General features: G+C 46.0%; 1 protein-coding gene across 2 annotated transcripts in view; it reads right to left on the reverse strand.

Moving 5' to 3' along the window:
• HRH2 (histamine receptor H2) overlaps positions 1-13,424 on the reverse strand; it is a 187,654-nt gene that overhangs the window by 30,579 nt on the left and 143,651 nt on the right. Inside the window, exon 6 of one of the 2 annotated variants that reach the window (XM_053300034.1) lies at positions 12,622-12,679. The exons of the other annotated variant lie outside the window; for it this stretch is intronic. The gene's annotated coding sequence lies outside the window, so the exon portion shown is untranslated. Of the gene's footprint in view, positions 1-12,621; positions 12,680-13,424 lie in introns of those variants that run through there. 2 annotated transcript variants of the gene reach the window in all.

Here is a 13,424-nt window from a genome sequence, read left to right on the forward strand (position 1 = left end):
TTATTATTATAGCAAGGGTAAACTTTATAGCTGATGAATCACGAAGAGATGTGTGTGGGAAGTCCACCTTTTTGTGTGTATTTGTAATGAATGACAATATTACTATTGTTAAAATTAATAAAAATTGAATTTGAAAAGACAACCACAGGGGAAAAAAAAGATATTTGCTATAGCCATTATCTCCATTCTTGATCAAATATATGTTTGTATATATTTGAATATGTCTGTGTACAGGCTTGGGGTGGAGTCGCTGTGTTTGTCTCCTCCTCAGTTGCTGACCTGAATTCAAACTGAGAGGTTCTCCCTCTCTCTGCATAATAGACTGCTAGCCTGTTCGTTGTTTTCTTAGTCTATGTTTAGTAAGCAATAAATATCAAACTCTTGCTTCTCAGTTAAAGTTGGCTTCCTGTTCAATTACTTATAAAGGATAAGTAATTTCTCTGCAACACAGCCATGGTGTGTGTATGCGTATTACTTGAAGTTGTTAAATTGTTGGGGACAAGGAACCCTCACCTACTACAAGTTTGGTTTTTTTATATTGTTTTAAGTTGATTGTTTTAAATGATTGTTAGTTAGTTTTTGTTTTGTTGTTGTGCATTGCCCAGAGCCTTTGGATAGGGTGGTATAAAAATGTAGTTAGTAAGTAAATAAGTCACCCAGAGATCAGTATATTCCGATCTGTAAACATGTGCATCTGCCTTATACTGAGTCAGCCCACTGGTCCATCTAGTTGAGAATCATCTGCACTGACTGGTAGCTGCTCTCCAAGATTTCAAATCATGGCCTTTCCCAGACCTAAGTCTATAGACGTCTAGGACTAAATGAGGAACCTCTTGCATGTAAAGCAGGTGCTCTATCACTGAGCTACAGCCCCACCCCTTCTGCCCTCTGCCCACTTCTTTCTAAGAACATAATGCATGAGAAAATGAGAATAGGGATGCCACCTCTGTCGAAAGCAGGACACCTCAAAGTTGAGCTTGCCTCAGTGCAAGAGATAATCAATTCCCAGGCTGGCATACAGTAGCCACACTAGCCACTACCCAGCAGGGGCAGGCAGGCTGGGTGGGCAGGCTGGGCTCAGGCTGGCAAGGCAGAAGGCAATAGGCATGGCATGGTGGCAAGCAAGGCAAAGCAAAGCAAAGCTCTCTCTCTCTCCCTCTTTTCTCCTAGGAGGCAGAAGAAGGCAGAATGGTGGCTGCTGCCTCTTTAAATCTGATTGAATGAAAAATCCCTCCTTGAACTCCCTCCCACCCTTGCCCCTTCTTCAACCCTTCCCCTGGCCAATGTGGGATCGGTCAGGAGTGGCAAAAGCCAAAACAGTCAATTGGGAACAAGGAGACAATTGTCAGCAGATCAGCCCATGCTTTCGTTCACTGATCTGAAGGTGGGACATTCAAACAGATGTCAAACACAAAATGGAGACTACAATGAGATTGCCACAAAAAGGAGGTCCGAAACAACAAATCTTTCGGTGCCAAAATTCAGGCAATTTGTTTTGTATACAAAACTTTCAGAACTAGCAATCAGGCTATTTGTGTACAAATCGCCCGAAATGGCCTGATTCAGGTACAGATCATTCTGTACCCAAAACGTTTCACACATCCCTACTATTCACCACATAAGGTTTAAACATTACTTTGCTGCACCTCGGTACTGGCCCTTATAAGAGCAAGCAACACCGAGGCACAGCCGCTGGTGCATGCCACCTGCAGGTGGCCACCGAAGCTGGCCTCCAAAGGGATCTGGCCTTTGGTGGTGGCCTTTGTGGGAGGGACTGACGGCTGAGGCCAATTTATAGTCTTGGACTGTTGGAAGGAAGACTTCTGCTCTCTTCACTGTTGCCTGGTACAGGTATGTGTCTTGGACTGAACAGAGATGGGGTGGTGGGGACGTCTCTGGGGCAGCTAAACCAGTGGTGGTGGGGAATTGATGAAGATATGGCATTGGCCATTACAGGGGAAGGGAATTTGGAAATTTAATTGCTGTTTCCCCTTCCAGCAGGCCTACCACCTCTTTGAGCTTGGAGAGCAAAGCCACCCACCCACAGAACCTCACCTTATTACTCTGTAATGCCAGGTTGGTTCAAAATAAATCTGAGGTAATCCATGACTTGATTATGGATGAAGGAGCTGACTTGGTATGTATCACAAATACCTGGTTGGGAGAGGCTAGTGGTCCGGTTTGGACCCAGCGTCTCCCAGAGGGTTACTCCATGGTGGAGCAGGTGAGAGGATGTGGGCAGGGAGGTGGGGTGGCTGTGGTCTATAAATGGACTATCTCCCTTACCAGGACCCCTTATCAGGGGTCCTTACCAGGACCCCTTATCAGGGATTTAGCCTATATTGAATGTGTGTAAGGACTAGGGATAGACTGGGACTTCTGCTGGTGTACCGATCACCTCGCAGTCCAATGGAATCCCTAGTTGAGCTGACAGACCTGGTAGCTGAGTTGGCATTGGAGTGGCCCAGACTGCTGGTGGTGGGGGACTTCAATGTTCATTGGGTTGTCAGGATTGTCAGGAGCAGCTCAAGAATTCATAGTGACTATGGCGACTGTGGGCCTATCCCAATTGGTCTCTGGACTGACACATGATGATAGTCACATGCTCAATTTGGTCTTTTGCTTTGATCAGGGTGGTGTTCTGTGGGTGGGGACTCTTGTCATCTTCCCATTGTCATGGATGGATCACAATCTGGTTAAGGTAGAACTTACAGCCACAACCCACCTCTGCAGGGGTGAAGGTCTTATTAGATTGGTCCGCCCAAGGAGGTTATTGGATTCCAAGAAGCCTTGGAAGTGTTCAGGGTTGGCTCTGCTAGTGCTTCTGTCGATGTTCTGGTGCAAACATGGAATAATGAACTCACTAGAGCAGTAGACACAATAGCTCCTAAGCTTCCTCTCTGACCTGCTTTAAAGACATCCCTGTGGTATTTGGATGGACTACAGGAACTGAAGCAGTGAGGTAGATGACTAGAGCGCAAGTGGAGGAAGACTTGGTGCAGCTCTGATCAGGCACAGTACAGAGCACATTTGAATGTTTATGCTCTAGCAGTGCAGGCAGCAAAGAAGCAGTTCTTTTCTGCCCGCATTGTATCCACAAATTCACCTCCAGTGGAGTTGTTGGGGTTGTGAGGGGGCTAGTATGTACCCCTCCCTCTTGAATTTCAACTTGGAAACATGGACTGTGGGGAGACATGGTAGAGGTCTATAAAATCATGCATGGTGTGGAGAAAGTGGATAGAGAAAATTTTCTCCCTCTCACATAGCACTAGAACCAGGTGTCATCCCATGAAATTGATTGCCACAAAATTTAGGACCAACAAATGAAAGTACTTTTTCATACAATGCATAATCAATTTGTGGAATTATCTGCCACAAGATGTGGTGACAGCCAACAACCAGCCAACAACCTGAATGGCTTTAAGAGGGGTTTGGATAACTTCATGGAGGAGAGGTCTATCAACGGCTACTAGTTGGAGGGCTATAGGCCACCTCCAGCCTCAGAGGCAGGATGCCTCTGAATACCAGTTGCAGAGGAAAAACAGTAGGAGAGAGGGCATGCCTTCAACTCCTGCCTGTAGGCTTCCAGTGGCATCTGGTGGGCCACTGTGTTGAAACAGGATGCTGGACTAGATGGGCCATGGGCCTGATAAAGCAGGGTTGTTCTTATGTCACTCGCAGTGGCATTTTTAATGCCTTTTTTTTTTTTTTGCGGATAAAATCTCTTTTGTTCGGACCGAGCTGGATTCTAAAGCTATTATAGATCTACAGTGGAGGGGTCCAGCAACTTCTCTTATGGGATTAGATTAGATCATTTTCAATTTGTGACTTCTGAGGAAGTGGACAAACTGCTTTGGACTGTGCTTACTACAGCCTGTTCTCTTGACCCCTGCCCAACTTTATTTTTATTTATTTATTTATTTATTTATTTTTACATTTCTGTACTGCCTTTCGTTAAAAGAAAACCCCAAGGCAGTTTACAAAAATTAAAACATACAATAAAAGCAACAAAAACATCAAGCAATAAAAACATCAAGCTAAAAACATATAAAACAGGCATAAAAACAAGACAACAGCTAACAGATAAAAACACAGAGAAGCTGCAGTAAAAACAATTATGTAAAAGCCTGGGTAAAAAGCCAAGTCTTTAAAAGCTTTCTAAAAGCCGTGATGGAGTCTGAGGAATGAATGGCCACTGGGAGAGCATTCCAGAGTCTAGGGGCAGCAACAGAGAAGGCCCTGTCCCAAGTGCACGAAAGCCGGGCCTCCCTCATTGTCAGCACCTGGAGCAGGGCCCCCTCAGATGTCCTTGTCAAGCGGGCAGCAACCCTTGGGAGCAGGCGTTCCCTCAAATACCCCGGGCCCAAACCGTTAAGGGCTTTAAAGGTCAAAACCAGCACCTTGAATTGGACCTGGAAACGAACCGGCAGCCAGTGCAGTTCTTTCAAAATGGGGGTGATATGTTCCCAATGGGCAGCTCTGGATAACACCCTCGCTGCCATGTTTTGCACTAGCTGCAGTTTCCGGATACTCTTCAAGGGCAGCCCCACGTAGAGCGCGTTACAGTAATCCAGCCGCGACGTGACTAAGGCGTGGGTAACCGTGGCCAGATCTGCCTTCTCGAGAAAGGGACGCAGCTGGCGCACCAGCCGAAGCCGTACAAAGGCACCCCTGGCCACCGCCTCCACCTGAGCTTCCAAAAGCAGAGCCGGGTCCAGTAGTACCCCCAAGCTGCGTACTTGCTCCTTCAAGGGGAGTGCAACCCCATCCAGAAGCGGTAAAATCTCCTCATCCCGATTGGCTCTCCTACTGACCAACAGTACCTCCGTCTTATCCGGATTCAATTTCAGTTTGTTAGCCCACATCCAACCCATCACGGCCTCCAGCCCCCGATTCAGGACATCCACCGCCTCCCTAGGATCAGATGACAAGGAGAGATAGAGCTGAGTGTCATCCGCATATTGCTGACAACTCAGTCCAAATCCCCGGATGACCTCTCCCAGCGGCTTCATGTAGATGTTAAACAGCATGGGGGACAAGACCGATCCCTGCGGGACCCCACAGGCCAACGGCCATGGGGCCGAGCAGTAGTCCCCCAGAACCACCTTCTGGACCCTCCCCTCAAGAAAGGACTGGAACCACTGCAACGCAGTGCCTCCGATTCCCATACTCGAGAGGCGGCCCAGGAGGATACCATGGTTGATGGTATCAAACGCTGCCGAGAGGTCCAGCAGAACCAACAGGGACGCACTCCCCCTGTCTAGTTCCCGGCGTAGGTCATCCACTAGAGTGACCAAGGCAGTCCCAGTCCCATACCCGGGGCGGAAGCCAGATTGAAAAGGGTCCAGATAATCTGTATCATCCAAGACCCTCTGCAGCTGGGACGCCACCACACGCTCCATCACCTTGCCCAAAAAGGGAAGGTTAGACACAGGTCTATAGTTGTCTAGGTTGGAGGGATCAAGGGAGGGCTTTTTTAATAGTGGTCTTACCACCACCTCCTTGAGGCATGATGGTATCCTGCCCTCCCTTAATGAAGCATTAATGATCACCTCCATCCATCTGCCTGTCCCCTCCCTGGCAGCTTTTATTAGCCAGGAAGGGCAAGGGTCAAGAGCGCACGAAGTTGCCTGCACACTGCCCAGGATCTTGTCCACATCCTCAGGCCGCACCAACTAAAAAGAATCCAACACAACGGGACCAGATGGTACCAAAGGCACGTCTGCCGGAACTGCCAAAACTCTGGAGTCCAGGTCAGCACGGATGCAAGCGACTTTATCTGCAAAGCGACAGGCAAACCGATCACAAAGAGCTGTAGATGACTCCTCCCCCATTGTCTGGGGGGATGTGTGGAGCAAAGTTTTCACCACACGAAACAGCTCTGTTTGTCTGCACTGAGCAGACGCAATGGAGGTGGAGAAAAAGCATTTCTTCTAGCCCGTGTTCAGTCGGATTCGTGACAACTCTTCTTCCAGCGTCGCTCCAGCCGTCGCCCGAGTTGCCTCATCGCCCTAAGCTCCGAGGAAAACCAAGGAGCAGAACGGGCTCCACCAAGCTGGAGAGGGCGTTTAGGAGCAACCGTGTCAACAGCCCGGGCCATCTCTCCATTCCAGAGATCAACCAAGGCCTCGACAGGGTCACCAGCTCTGGACACTGGAAACTCCCCGAGGGCCGTCTGAAATCCAAGCGGATCCATAAGCCTCCGGGGCGGACCATCTTAATCGGCCCACCACCCCTGCAGAGGGCAGACGGAGCAGTCAAACTAAACCCCACCAGGTGATGATCTGTCCATGACAAGGGAGTGGTCTCAAATTCCCCCACCTCCAGATCATTTATTTCCCGGTCGGCAAAAACCAGATCCAGAGTGTGTCCCGCCACGTGGGTAGGGCCCGATACCAATTGAGACAGGCCCATGGTTGCCATGGAGGCCATGAAATCCTGAGCCGCACCCACTAGGGGGGCCTCAGTGTGGACATTGAAATCCCCCAAAACAATAAGCCTGGGGGAACCCAAGGCCACCTCCGAGACCACCCCCGCCAGCTCAGGTAGGGAGACTGAAGTGCAGCGGGGTGGTTGGTACACCAACAGAATCCCCAGCCTATCTTGGAGGCCCACCCTCAAGGACAAACACTCGAAATTCTGAGATTGCCTGACCGGGCACCTGGAAACGGGGAGAGTCTCTCGAAAGATGACTGCAACGCCTCCTCCCCGACCCTCGAGGCGGGGCTGCTGCACGTTCTGGAAACCTGGAGGACAAAGCTGAGAGAGACCAACCCCACCCAGCGCATCCAACCAGGTCTCTGTCACACATACCAGGTCAGCACGCTCATCCACAATCAGATCGTGGATGAGAGATGTTTTAGCGTTAACTGACCTGGCATTCAGCAGCAGCACCCTAATCCTCGAGGGAGTGTTCTCAGAGCTCCCTAGGGTCAGAGGGTTGGGAGAAGGGCCGGAAAAAGGAACAGGCCTCAATTGCCTGGACCGATTTCCCCTGTAACGGCTTGCCCAACTCCCACCGCCATACCTCCCTCTGCCCGCTACCCGTGATATTGCCGCCCCCACTCCAGACCCACTTTTTTGCTCTCCCAGACACATCTTCCCAGACTAACCCACCACGGCCTCTTGGCTTAATAAAAACCAGAACCAGGCTTATGTAAACTCCTGCTAGCTCCAACTTTGCTTATCTCATCTTGTAATTATATGATCTGAGAGGGTCTGGTAAATATTATAAATGTTTCTCTGAGGGAGGGCAGGATGCCTCCTTGTCTTAGGAAGGCTATTCTTAGACCACCTTTGAAGAAACCCGCATTGGATTCCTCAGAGTTAGTTAATTACAGACGTATTTCCAATCTTCTATGGTTGGGCAAGGTGGCCTCTCAGCTCAAGGCAGTTTTGGATGATGCAGATTATGTAGACCCATTTCAGACTGGCTTCCATGTGGGCTATGGGGTTGAGACTGCCTTGGAAGACCCTCTTGACTCCCCTGTTCTCGCAGGCTTTTAATTAGAATGAATTTTAATAATTTGTTCTAATATTTGTGTTATGCTACTATTTTTATTGTATATCTGTTATATGCTACTGTTTTTATTGTTTCGTGTATTTTAATTTGTGTTGAACTTTAAATATTATTTTAAATTGTGTACACTGCCTAGAGATGTACATATCAGGCGGTATAAAAAACAAAAAAACAAACATTACCTCAGCAGGCATGATATACCTTCACCAAACTGTGTTGGTTTAAGGGAAGCAAGTTAACTTAACCCAGTATAGCTGAGGATGGAGTTCCCATGTTATGTTATGACTGTTTCTGGGAGATTTGGGTGGGTGGGAGCAGAGCTCCAGAGACCTTGAAGGGAGGGCATCACACCAGCACGTTAGAACAAAATTAATTACTAGTTCAAATGAATTCCCAATAATGCATGCACATAATTGGATTTCTCAGTACATGATTGGCAACTGGATATGGAACTGATACAATTTTTATGTATTTAAAATATTCATCTCTCACATCTTAATCACCAAGGTAGCTACAGTATAAAAATATAAAATCTTCATTGAAAGTATTCAGTTTGAGGGGACCTGGTAATCCAAAAATTGTCTGGGATGCTGCAACTGTAATGAATGGCTCATTCACACATGTGTTTTATAGTGGCTTCCCTCATACACACAAAGAAATCTTACGTAGATAAAACTAAAGGTTTATTTAGCAACAACCCCATTTTCTCCTTCTACTTTCCCTCCTTGACTCCTCTCCTACACTCTCTACGGGATCTCCCTTGGGACAAATGTCCAAACAAACAAACAAACAAACTACAAAGGATTACTGAACAGAATGCAACAACATGCAATGTACCTTGGTGTGGAAGTCACCAACTGCTGAACATGTAGGTGCGTGTGGGGGGGGGGGCGATAGTTCCCAAACTGCCTGAAATTAGGGTCACTAGAGGCAGAGGAAGTCAGGATTCTATGGCTATATTCACATGTAATGCGGAACTGCAGGCCCAATGGATCGGTGGTTCCTCTCCCCACCCTGCTCTCCTGTCTGAGTTCAGATGCAATGGAGAGAACTCTCTGCAGTTAGTGAGACTGCAGGGAGGAGGGGGGAACTAGCTGTGCAGGCTTCCTTCTTTCATGAAGGATAGTCTGCACAGCCAATCACAGTCAGAAAGAGGGAGGAGCTTCCTCCCTCAACTCTGGTTTCAAGGAGCACAGCCTGCAGTACAGAATTTGGTTATAACGCAGGCTGCGTTTAACCTCTGGTTGGGGTGGCAAAACTCACTACAACCCGAGGGTTCAAATTGGAGTTATGCGAGTGGAACCTCGGGCTGCTCTGCGTGTGAGACTGGAGTTTGGAGTGGCTGTCCTACATTCAGATGTTCAGGTTTGGCAACCTCTGGCCCCTTCAACTCCAGATTCACGTTACGTGCAAATGTGGCCTATATCTTTAACAGCTGTATAGAGGAGAGGATTACCAGAAGTGCGGCTTTTTTCATCCCTGCATGACAAATTGCACCTGCCAAAATTTCCTGTTCCTTACTACTATTAAAAGGTACAAATGCCCTACCATTTTTTTCATCTGATCACTATACCTGAAATGATCAAAGCTACCTGGAAAGTAGTATTCACCAGTACCAAACCTTTAGCAATCCTATCATCCCTGTCTGCAGTATGAAAAGTGGCAGATCCTAATTAATAAAGGGAAGTCATATGGATCTGAACAACCATTTGATCTCCTAATGGTGTGTGAATAACTGAGGACTATGCTTCTATGGTGATAGTGGTAAAATGGGCTGTGCAAACTGGTGAGGGATATTCCAGATAGGTTGAAGTTTCACATTCCCAGACCTCAAAGAATTGAATTCCCCTTCTTTTCCTATTCTGGTTCCTTTACTCTACAAAGACGGATGTTCTCTTTCTCACTGCCAGCAGCATGGGGAATAAATAAGAGATAATGCTAGTTAAATGTCCATGCACTTTTATCCACTTCTTTAAGAGGCTGCCCCTTTAGGATTTCTTCCCCTAGGAAAACTCCTCCCATTTGTCTGTGGATGAGTTTCATTCCTCGGAGTCAGTCCACTGGGCCAAAAACAATTACAACATATAAGAGTTGTTCTTTCCCTTCTCTTGAGGGCAACATGGTGTAGAAGCATGGCTTGTTTGGCAGAGACCAGCAGCCAAATTAAAAATCACAAACACCATTTATTCTTGTAAAAGGCTAAATATGTACCAAGTATATAAGTAGCACAGTGGGGAAATGCTTGACTAATAAGCAGAAGGTTGCTGGTTTGAATCCCCACTGGTACTGTATCGGGCAGCAGCGATATAGGAAGATGCTGAAAGGCATCATCTCATACTGCATGGGAGGAGGCAATGGCAAACCCCTCCTGTATTCTACCAAAGACAAGCGCAGGGCTCTGTGGTCGCCAGGAGTCGAAATTGACTTGACTGTACACTTTACTTTTACTTTTACATACAGAGCCAACAATTGAAAACTGATATTCACAAGTTTATGAGTCAAATAACAAGTTCAACTGGATAAATGTTTCATTTGTCCCTAAAGTGAAACTTTCTTTTCTTAGGGTCAGTTTGTTTGGTATGTCCAAAGCAGCCATGCCCACATGTGATTAGGAACATGACTGTGCATCATGTCCCACACCCTCTCCCAGGGCCTTTCCACTTTTCATAAGCACGTGGTAGTGGGGAGCTTGTGTCCCCTGCAATGCAATTTAAATACTACTTTGTATTTAATTCAGACAGGCAGCACCTCTCTACAGTTATGAAAAATGGAAAGATGCATCAGGAGAGGGTCTGGGTCATGTGCAGTATTGTCTGATCCAGCCAATAGGTCAAGAAGTTAGTCCTATTTATCTTAACCTCAGAAAATTTATTTTCTTAGGGTCCAGAAAAAGGGTTGACAGTTGGCCAGCTCCAGTGTAATTTGGATGTTCCTCTGCATTCTTTAGAAAAGTCAGGAATGTCTGACCGGAGAGTCAGAGAGTACCTGGAGAATGCTGTATGTCTCCATTTCTTGCTAGGCTGAAGAGAGAGTGATCCAACAATAGGGAGCCGGCCCCCAAGACATCTTTATGTTGACCACACCTTTTCCTCTCTGGAAAGTTCTACACTGGAAATTTGTAACTGAACTTTATATGCTATATGCTCTCTGCCATGTCACTTTTGGGAAAGACAACAGTCAGTGCATGAACTTATGAGCAGTCTTTGCATCTGTACTTTTGGTAGAGATGAGTTCACTTGAATCTGAGTGATCCTATCCTAAACCTGATGATTAGTGTTGGGGAAAAATAGCTAGATGTGTGTACATATAGAGTGCAATTCAAAAAGTTACAGATAACAAAAGGAAGACTTTCTCCAGCTTCATGTGAGGTGAAATTATTTTGTCTAGGGCCAGTTCAGATGATACTTTGAATCAGCTCATGTAAACACATTGGGAAATGGTGTGGGCACACGTACGTGTCTTTCTTACCTGTTGCACTATCATCATGCATGGGGGGGGGCATCTGAACCAGCCCTCTGTATGCAATTCAAATACTAGTTTAAAGTCTTTGAATCTACTTTGATCCCTTCAATTGGAGCTCACTCTAGTTACTTTAGAGGCACTAATCCCTCAGCAGGCATCCACCTACACTTTTGGGCAGCAAGAGCTTCAAGACTTGAGAATGTAAACAAAACCTCTAACATTAAATTTACAAAACCCTTAATCCATGAGGATTAATAACCCGCCGCCTATTCCCATGGGTACCACATAGCTGGGGGCGGGTCAGAGGAGGGGAAAGAGAAGGGCACCGGGATATTTGCTTGCTTCCTTAATCTGATCCCAACTCAAACACTCTCTTGCATGAATTTATCATTCCCTCCCTCTCCACAACACTCTTTTCCATTAGGCAGTGCTAACTCAAACATTTCTGTTTATTCGGCACAAGGAATCAATCTGGGTGACACTTGTGAGTTCTGATATTTAAAATGCAAATCTTCTTTCTCCTTCTATCTCCACAAAGAAGCCTCCTGGGATATTGCAATGGTCCACTGACAGTGTACTTGGAATGCAAAATGTACCTGGGAAGGAAGAGGGAACTGAGGGTTTGCTCATATGCTAATCGTATTTATTTTCTATACTCTCTCCGTACCTCTGAGCAAACATTTGCAAGGATAATAATAATAAAAATAAAGCTGCTAATAATATAAACGATGTACCTGGATTTGTTTTATCCACTGCTGACAATGCAAATGTGGAAAATTCAAGAAGAATGTGCAGGAATCATATTAATTTTTTTTGTTATAACTGGGAAGAAATAGATTAATAGAAATGATTGGTTCAGAATTTCAGCAATGCTGTGTTGCCTTTTAATGCCTGCCTACTGCAATTCCGTAAATGAATCACCACCGCTGCAGCCTCCCTTTGGATTGGGTTGTCTCTTGAGTTCTGTATCTATGCTACAAACTTACTGCTTTAATAGACATTTTCTCTCCACAAGGAATTCTGGCAGTGCATTTCAGTGAGGGGTGTGGAGTAAGGCATGTTGGAAATAGGGTGGTTTACTTATCTATTTATTTATTTATAATAAGATGGAAGTTTGGGGTGGTGTACAATAAATAAATAACAACAACAACAAACATTTATATACCACTTTTCCACAAACATTTCCAAAGTGGTTTACATAGAAAAATAATAAACAAATTTTTTAATACAATTGAAAACAACAAATATAAAACAGAGTAAAGACAATTAAAACAATTTCACATAATAAAAATGTTCAAACAATTTCATAGGATAAAAACAAACAGTTTAAAATTAATCTATATATATAAATCTCTAAGACGTACCTGTTGCTAATCCCATGCGTGGCAGCTCTCGCAAGAGTTCGCAATCCAGCTGCCGGGAGGGGGAGAGAAAAGTGGCAGTGGAAGAGAAAATGTCAGTGGCAGCCGGGGGGAAAAGGAAGAAAAGAAAATGGCGGTGGTTGTGGTGGGGAAGGAAATGGCAGCAGGGGAAGAAGATGGCGGTGATGGCAGCGGGGATGGTGGAGGGGGGAGAGAAAACAGTAGTGGTGGCTGGGGGTGGGGTTGAGAATGGGGGGAGAGCCGGGAGATGCTCTGTGCCCAGGCCACATAGTTTCAGTTAAAAGCCTGAGAAAATGGGTGTTTCTTGAAGGTCTTCCTGAAATCAATCAGAGATGGAGATGCTCTTATTTTGACATGGAGCATATTCCAAAGTCCTGGGGCAGCCACAGTAACAGCCTGGTCCTGAGTCGCCGCCAGACAAGCTGGTGGCAACTGTAACTGGACTTCCCCAGATGATCCTAACAGATGGCAGGGTTCATGACAAAGAAGGTGCTCTCTTAAGTACCCTGGACCTAAGCCGCATTGAAGGCTTTATAGGTTATAACCAGCACTTTTTCTTTTGCTCAGAAACATATTGGCAGGCAGTGCAGTTCTTTAACAATCTGTGTTATAGGATCCCTTTGGGTTGTTCCAGAGACCAGTCTGGCTGCTTCATTCTGTACCAATTTAGTTTTCAGACTATGTACAATGGCAGCCCCACATAGAGTACATTACAGTAGTCAAGCCTGGAGGTTACCAGCATGTGCACCTCTGTTTTAAGGTCAGTTACCTCCAGAAATGGAGGTAGCTGATGCATCCTATGAAGCTTATAAAAAGCATTCCTGGCCACTTCCTCAACCTGAGGAACCAGAGAGAGGTTTGGATCCAGGACTGGAACACTCCCAAGCTACGTACTTGATTTTTCAATGGGAATGTAACCCCATCCAGAACAGGCAGATCTAACCCATCTCTCAGTTCTTGACCTTTGTCTTATTTGGATTCAACTTCAGTTTTTTATCCCTCATCCAGCCCATTACTACCTCCAGGCAAACATAGAGGGAAGTTATGCCATTTCCTGATGG

Source organism: Hemicordylus capensis, chromosome 2 (genome assembly GCF_027244095.1).
Source record: "Hemicordylus capensis ecotype Gifberg chromosome 2, rHemCap1.1.pri, whole genome shotgun sequence".
Classification (NCBI taxonomy): Eukaryota; Metazoa; Chordata; class Lepidosauria; order Squamata; family Cordylidae; genus Hemicordylus; species Hemicordylus capensis.